Genomic DNA, 6010 nt, shown 5'->3' with positions numbered 1-6010 from the left:
CTTTCAATATTGCAAGTTAAGTCTTGATTTTTTTTCATCAGTTCCCTCAGCTTTAGAAATGCTGAGTGTTTCCTTTTGGGTTTCTAACTTTAGGTCTTTGCACATTTCATTATAATATTTGAATTTGTCTTCTCAAGCTATGCTTTTGCTGTGGGTAAATGTGCCAGACTGCAAAGCCGCTTGAACTGCAAGGTCGGCAGTTCAAGCTCACCAGCTGCTCCTCGGAAACCCTATATAGGGTCGTCATGGGTTGGAATCGACTTGATGGCGCTTAACAACAACAACAACAACAACAACAACAACAACAACATTAGGCTCTTTTACCTCATTTCCTCCATTTGCTTTAGCATCTCTATGCTGGAGAGCAAGTTTCAGAGTCTTTTCTGACATACATTTTGGTCTTTTTCTTCTTTACTGTCTTTTTTCGGACCTTTTCTTTTCCTCCTGTATGATGCTCTTGATGTCATCCCACAGCTCTTCTGGTTTTTGGTCGTTAGTGCCTAAATCTTCAAATCTGTTCTTGAGATGATCTTTAAATTTAAGTGGGATATGTTCAAGGTCATATTTTGGTTCTTGTGGACCAATTTTCTTCAGCTTCAGCCTGAATTTGCATATGAGCAATTGATGGTCTGTTCCACAGTCTGCCCTTGATCTTATTTTGACTGATATGGAGCTTTTCTACTGTCTATTTCCACAGATGTAGTCAATTTGATTTCTGTATTTTCCATTTGGTGAAGCCCATATGTAAAGCCCCTTTTTAATGTTGTTTAAAAAAGGTATTTTCAATGAAGAATCATTGTCTTGCAAATTCTATCATGGGATCTCCCACATTGTTTCTGTCATTAAGGCCATATTTTCCAATGATTGATCCTTCCTCTTTGCTTCTAACCTTTGCATTCCAATAGCCAGTAATTATTAATACTGGCATGCTTACATGTTTGATTCATTATGGACTGAAAAAGTTGGTTGACTTTCTCAATTTCATCATCACTGGCTTTAGTGGTTGGTGTATAAATTTGAATAATAATTGTATTGACTTGTCTTTCTTGTAGGCTTGTGGATACTATCCTATCATAGACAGCATTGTACTTCAAGATAGATCTTGAAATGTTCTTTTTTATGATGAAAGCTATGCCATTCCTCTTCAATTTGTCATTCCCAGCATAGTAAACTATGTGATTGTTACATTCAAAATAGCCAATCCATTCAGCTCACTAATGTGTAGGATATTGATGGCTATACGGTCCATTTCATTTTTGACAGCTTCCAATTTTCATACTTCTTACATTCTTTGTTCAGATTGCTTATGAATGTTTTCAGCTGTTTCTCCTCATTTTTAGATGTACCTTATTTGCAATTAAAGTTCCTGGGTAAGATTTACTCAATTTGTGTCATCAAGAAGGTCAAATTTTCTTGATGAAGCAGCTCTTCTCCAGTCATATTTTGAGTGCCTTTCATTCTGAATGGATCATCTTCTGGAACTATGTTGGTTGGTTGGTTATATGCTGTGGAGTCGGCTCTGATTCATAGCGACCCTGTACAGAGTTTCTGAGGCTATAAATCTTTACGGGAGCAGAAAGCCTCATCTTTCTCCTGCAGAACATCTGGTAGTTTTGAACTGCTGACTTTGGGGTTTGCAGCTCGATTTGTAACCACTATGCTACCGGAGCTCCTTCTGGAACTATATTTTGATGATATTTTGGTGCTCTTCATCATGCTTCAATATTCCATATTTTGGTGCTATCTGACAGTGCTCCACTGCTATTCATAAGGTTTTCAGTGACTAAATATTTGGAAGTAGTCTATCTCTCCTTCTTCCTAGTCTGTCTTAGTCTGGAAGCTCAATTGAAACCTGTCCACCAGTGATGACCCTGCTGGTATTTAAAATCTGGTGGCATAGCTTCCAGCATTACAGCAACACAGAAGCCACCACAGTGTAACAAACTGACTGACAAGTGGAGGAGACAGAAGAGCAGAGGCAAAGTCCTGAGCTCTGGGAAACTCCAACAGTAGGATGTTGGGTAAATGAGAAGGAGCCACCAAAGGTGAGAAGGAGCAACTGATGAGGTTGCCAGAGAAAAGTGTGAGGTGATGACCAGGGTTTGGAAGGACTTGAAAGCTGCAACAAGAATGAAAAGCTCCTTATCAAGTACCAGTATTGTAAATATGAGACAGCATCATGGTGTTGTGAGAAGTTTCTAGAAACTGATATGTCTATTTTAGATACAAATCCTAGTATATTTATCAAAGCTGCATCTGAAAAATTTTTTTTTTACTTTAATCTTACTCATACAGAGAACAAAATGTAGTTTATTTTTAGTACTCTAAAGTCAAAAGAAAGGTACACTTCTTCAAATATGATCCTAAAATAAAATCTGCATGAAAAGGAAAACTCTCTTCCAAAGTATCTGTTCAAGAATGTCAAATCCCTCAGTAAATCATCATTTCCAATATGATGGCCAGGGCAGATCAGAGGAGCTCTAACAAAAACCCCAGGGATGGGACATGACAACCCTGGAGAAGACTTAAAAATTAGTGTCACTTTGCCTGAATTTGTTTCAAAAAGTGTTTGAGGTTGTGTCATGGTCTAGCTCTTCAATTTGCATCCTCTTTACAGCTTACTTCTGCTGGGGTATGGGACTGGGAACTTCCTGCTGCCTTCTGGCTAGACCAAAGCCTTGATTCCAGGATTCATTTGAATAAATCTTCCTTCACTTAATCTATCTAAAAATTGCATAGGACATCAGTGCCAGAGGGAGTTTGGACCAACAAAGTCCAAGAAATATCATGTCTAATTGTATCAGGAGCTGCAGATGTAAGTCAGATCCAGGCTAATGTGCTGGACTGTAAGGATAGGGTGAATTGCAAGGTTGGCAGTTCAAGCTCACCAGCTGCTCCTTGGAAACCCTACACAGGATCACTATGAGTTGAAACGACTTGACGGCACCTAATGACAACTATGAGTGGTTACATTAAGGAGCCCTGGTGTTATAGGATAAAAACTGTACTATTAACCACAAGGTTGGCAGTTCAAGCCCACCAGCAGGCTCTGTGGGAGAAAGATGAGGCTTTCTTTCTGCTCCTGTAAAGATTTACAGTCTTGGAAACTCTATGTGTAGGGTCATTATGAGACGTTATCAATTCAATGGCAGTAGGTAGTGGTCACATTAAAAAAAAAAAAAAAGTAAAAGAAACAGTTAACATTAATTTAAATTTAATCCAATTTCACTAAATTATACAAAATAATGTTATTATAAATTGTTGGGGTATTTTACATTCTTGGTTTTATGCCAATTCTTTCCAATCTGGTGTGTATTGCACACTTGTAGCACGTTCAGAATAGTCTCATTTCAAGAGTTCAACATTCACTTGTGGCTAATGGCTGCTCTATTGGGCAAGGCCTAGACCATGCCCCTCAGTTTACAGTTGAAGCATCAGAGGAAAATAAGTGAATTGGCACCACTCGCACCAGATCTCTTGGCTCCCAGTCCAAAGAGCTCTCCAAAATTGTTGTTTGAAAATAACTACCATTTAGCTGTTCCTTGGCATCCTAATTTTTATAACTTGATCATAAAAATCCCACCTTAATCTGAAAGTTTTTAAGTTCTCTTTATTTGCTCCATAGGGCTCCTTAGCAACAAGGAGTTGTTTGTTAATAAGGCAGAAGTTGCTTTCTTGGGTGATGTGCCAAAGAGGGAGGGGTTGATCTCTTGTAATTAGAACAGTGAGTCTTAGCTTAAATACTGAAATGACTCTGTCACTGGGAGACACGCAGAATTTACCTTTATGATTTGGCCTTTGATATTTCTTATCCACTGGATGAAAAAAAAGAGAGCGAGAGAGAAGAATGTGGAAAGATTGAGACCAAGTGGTGGAATTTTATTTTTCATGGAATATTTTAAAAGTATTGTCTTAGTGCTCTAGCGCTGCTATAACAGGAACACAGTAGATGGCTTTAACAAATGAAAATATTGTCTCACAGCTTGAAGTCTGAAACCATAGCTCTGGCTCTGGAGAAACGTCTTTGCTTCCTTTCAGCATTTGTAAGACCAGCATTCCTTTCAGATCTCCATGTATCTTGGCATCTATCTTTCTCTGGATCTAGGAGCTTCACAGTGTAGGGACCCCAGATTCAAAGGACATTCCTGGCTCTTCCTTCTTGGTGGTAGTAAGTTCCCCTTCTCTGCTCACTTCTCTCTCCTTTTATCTCTTGTAACATAAAAGGTGTTGCATACCACAACCCTGGGAATCTTCTTTACACTGGATCAGCATCATGATGGGATTTTTGTTATTGTTGTTACTTCTGACTCATAGGGATCTTATGCACAACAGATCAAAACACTGCCTGGTCCGGCACCATCCTCACAATTGTTACTTTTGAACCCATTACTACTGCCACTGTGTTAATCCATCTCCTTGGGGTCTTCCTCTTTTGGTATGACCCTCCATTTTGCCAAGCATGATGTCTTTCTTGTTCCTGGTAACGTGTCCGAAACATGAGGGTCAAAGTCTCATCATCCTGGCTTCTAAGGAATATTCTGGCTGTACTTCTTCTAAGACAGATATGTTTGTTCTTGTGGCAGTCTATGGTTCTTTTAATATTCTCCTCCAACACCATAATTCAAATGCATCAATTCTTCCATGTTCTTCCTTATTCACTGTTCAACTTTCACATGCCTATGAAGCTACTGAAAATACCATGGCTTGAGTCAGGTGCACCTTAGCCCTAAGTTTTGCTCCTGAATACTTTAAAGAGGTTTTGTGCAGCAGATTTACCTAATGCAATATGCCATTTGATTTCTTGAATACAGCTTCTATGAATGTTGATTGTGAACCGTAACTAATGATTTCTCTGACAACTTCAATCTTTTCTCCATTTATCATGATGTTATTTATTGGTCCAGTGGTGAGGAATTTTGTTTTCTTTACATTGAGGTACAATCCATACTGAAGGCTGTGGTCTTTAATATTCACCAGTATACTTAAGCAAGCAAGGTTGCATATTCTTCATATCACAGGTTATTAAAGAATCGTCATCAAATCCCGATACCATGCTCTTTTTAATATAATCCAGTTTCAGAGATTATTTGCTCAGCATACAGATTAAGTGTGGTGAAAAGCTACAACCCTGGTACATATTTTTCTTGATTTTAAGCCACTCAGTATCCTTTTGTTCTATTCTAACAACTGTCTCTTGGTCTATGTACAGGGTCTTCATGAGTACAATTAAGTATTCTTGAATACCCATTCTTTGAAAAGTTCTCCATAGCTTGTCATGATCCACACAGTTGAAAGCTTTTGCATAGCCAATAAAATACAAGTAAACATTAACTGGTATTCTCTGCTTTCAGCCAAGATCCATCTGACATCAGTAAATGGTATCTCTAATTTTGTGCCCTCTTCTAAATCCAGTTTGCATTTCTGGCAGTTCTCTGTCAAATTATGGGATTAAATGTGGTGCATCCCACCCTTAGTTCTCTTAATGGCTTTTCACATTAGATCACATCATGGAGAATCATCATATAAATGCCAAACCACTGAGAATGATGGCTCAATCAAGTTGACATGTTTTAGTGTTGCACAATTAAATCAATGGCAATTATTTTTACAAGATAGTCTTCAATATTATTAAAATATCCAATTATTGTAATGGATTTGCCTCACTGACTTCCATGCTTTTATTACATCATCACTACCAACATCACTACTATTACCACCACAATCTCCACCAATACCACCGTAATCAATCATCACTCTCATTTCTTTCACCACAACTATACCCCCACCACCACCACCATCACTCTTTATTAAGAGGGTATTGTCTTGACTCAAGCCACCCAATAGGGAGATCCTCTGAGGCTTGTCTGTAGGTCCATATAGCATTGTGGGATTATCTGGAGTTGGGAAAGGAAGGCACATCTCTGACAGATGAATATAATACACTGTACATATAAGACCTTACTACTCTTTTATTTTTGCCAATAAAAGTAAATGATGGTTAATGGTTATT

Source organism: Chrysochloris asiatica, unplaced genomic scaffold (genome assembly GCF_000296735.1).
Source record: "Chrysochloris asiatica unplaced genomic scaffold, ChrAsi1.0 scaffold00329, whole genome shotgun sequence".
NCBI classification, from domain to species: domain Eukaryota; kingdom Metazoa; phylum Chordata; class Mammalia; order Afrosoricida; family Chrysochloridae; genus Chrysochloris; species Chrysochloris asiatica.
The sequence above is the reverse complement of the archived record's forward strand: the minus strand, read 5'-3'. Positions refer to the sequence as shown.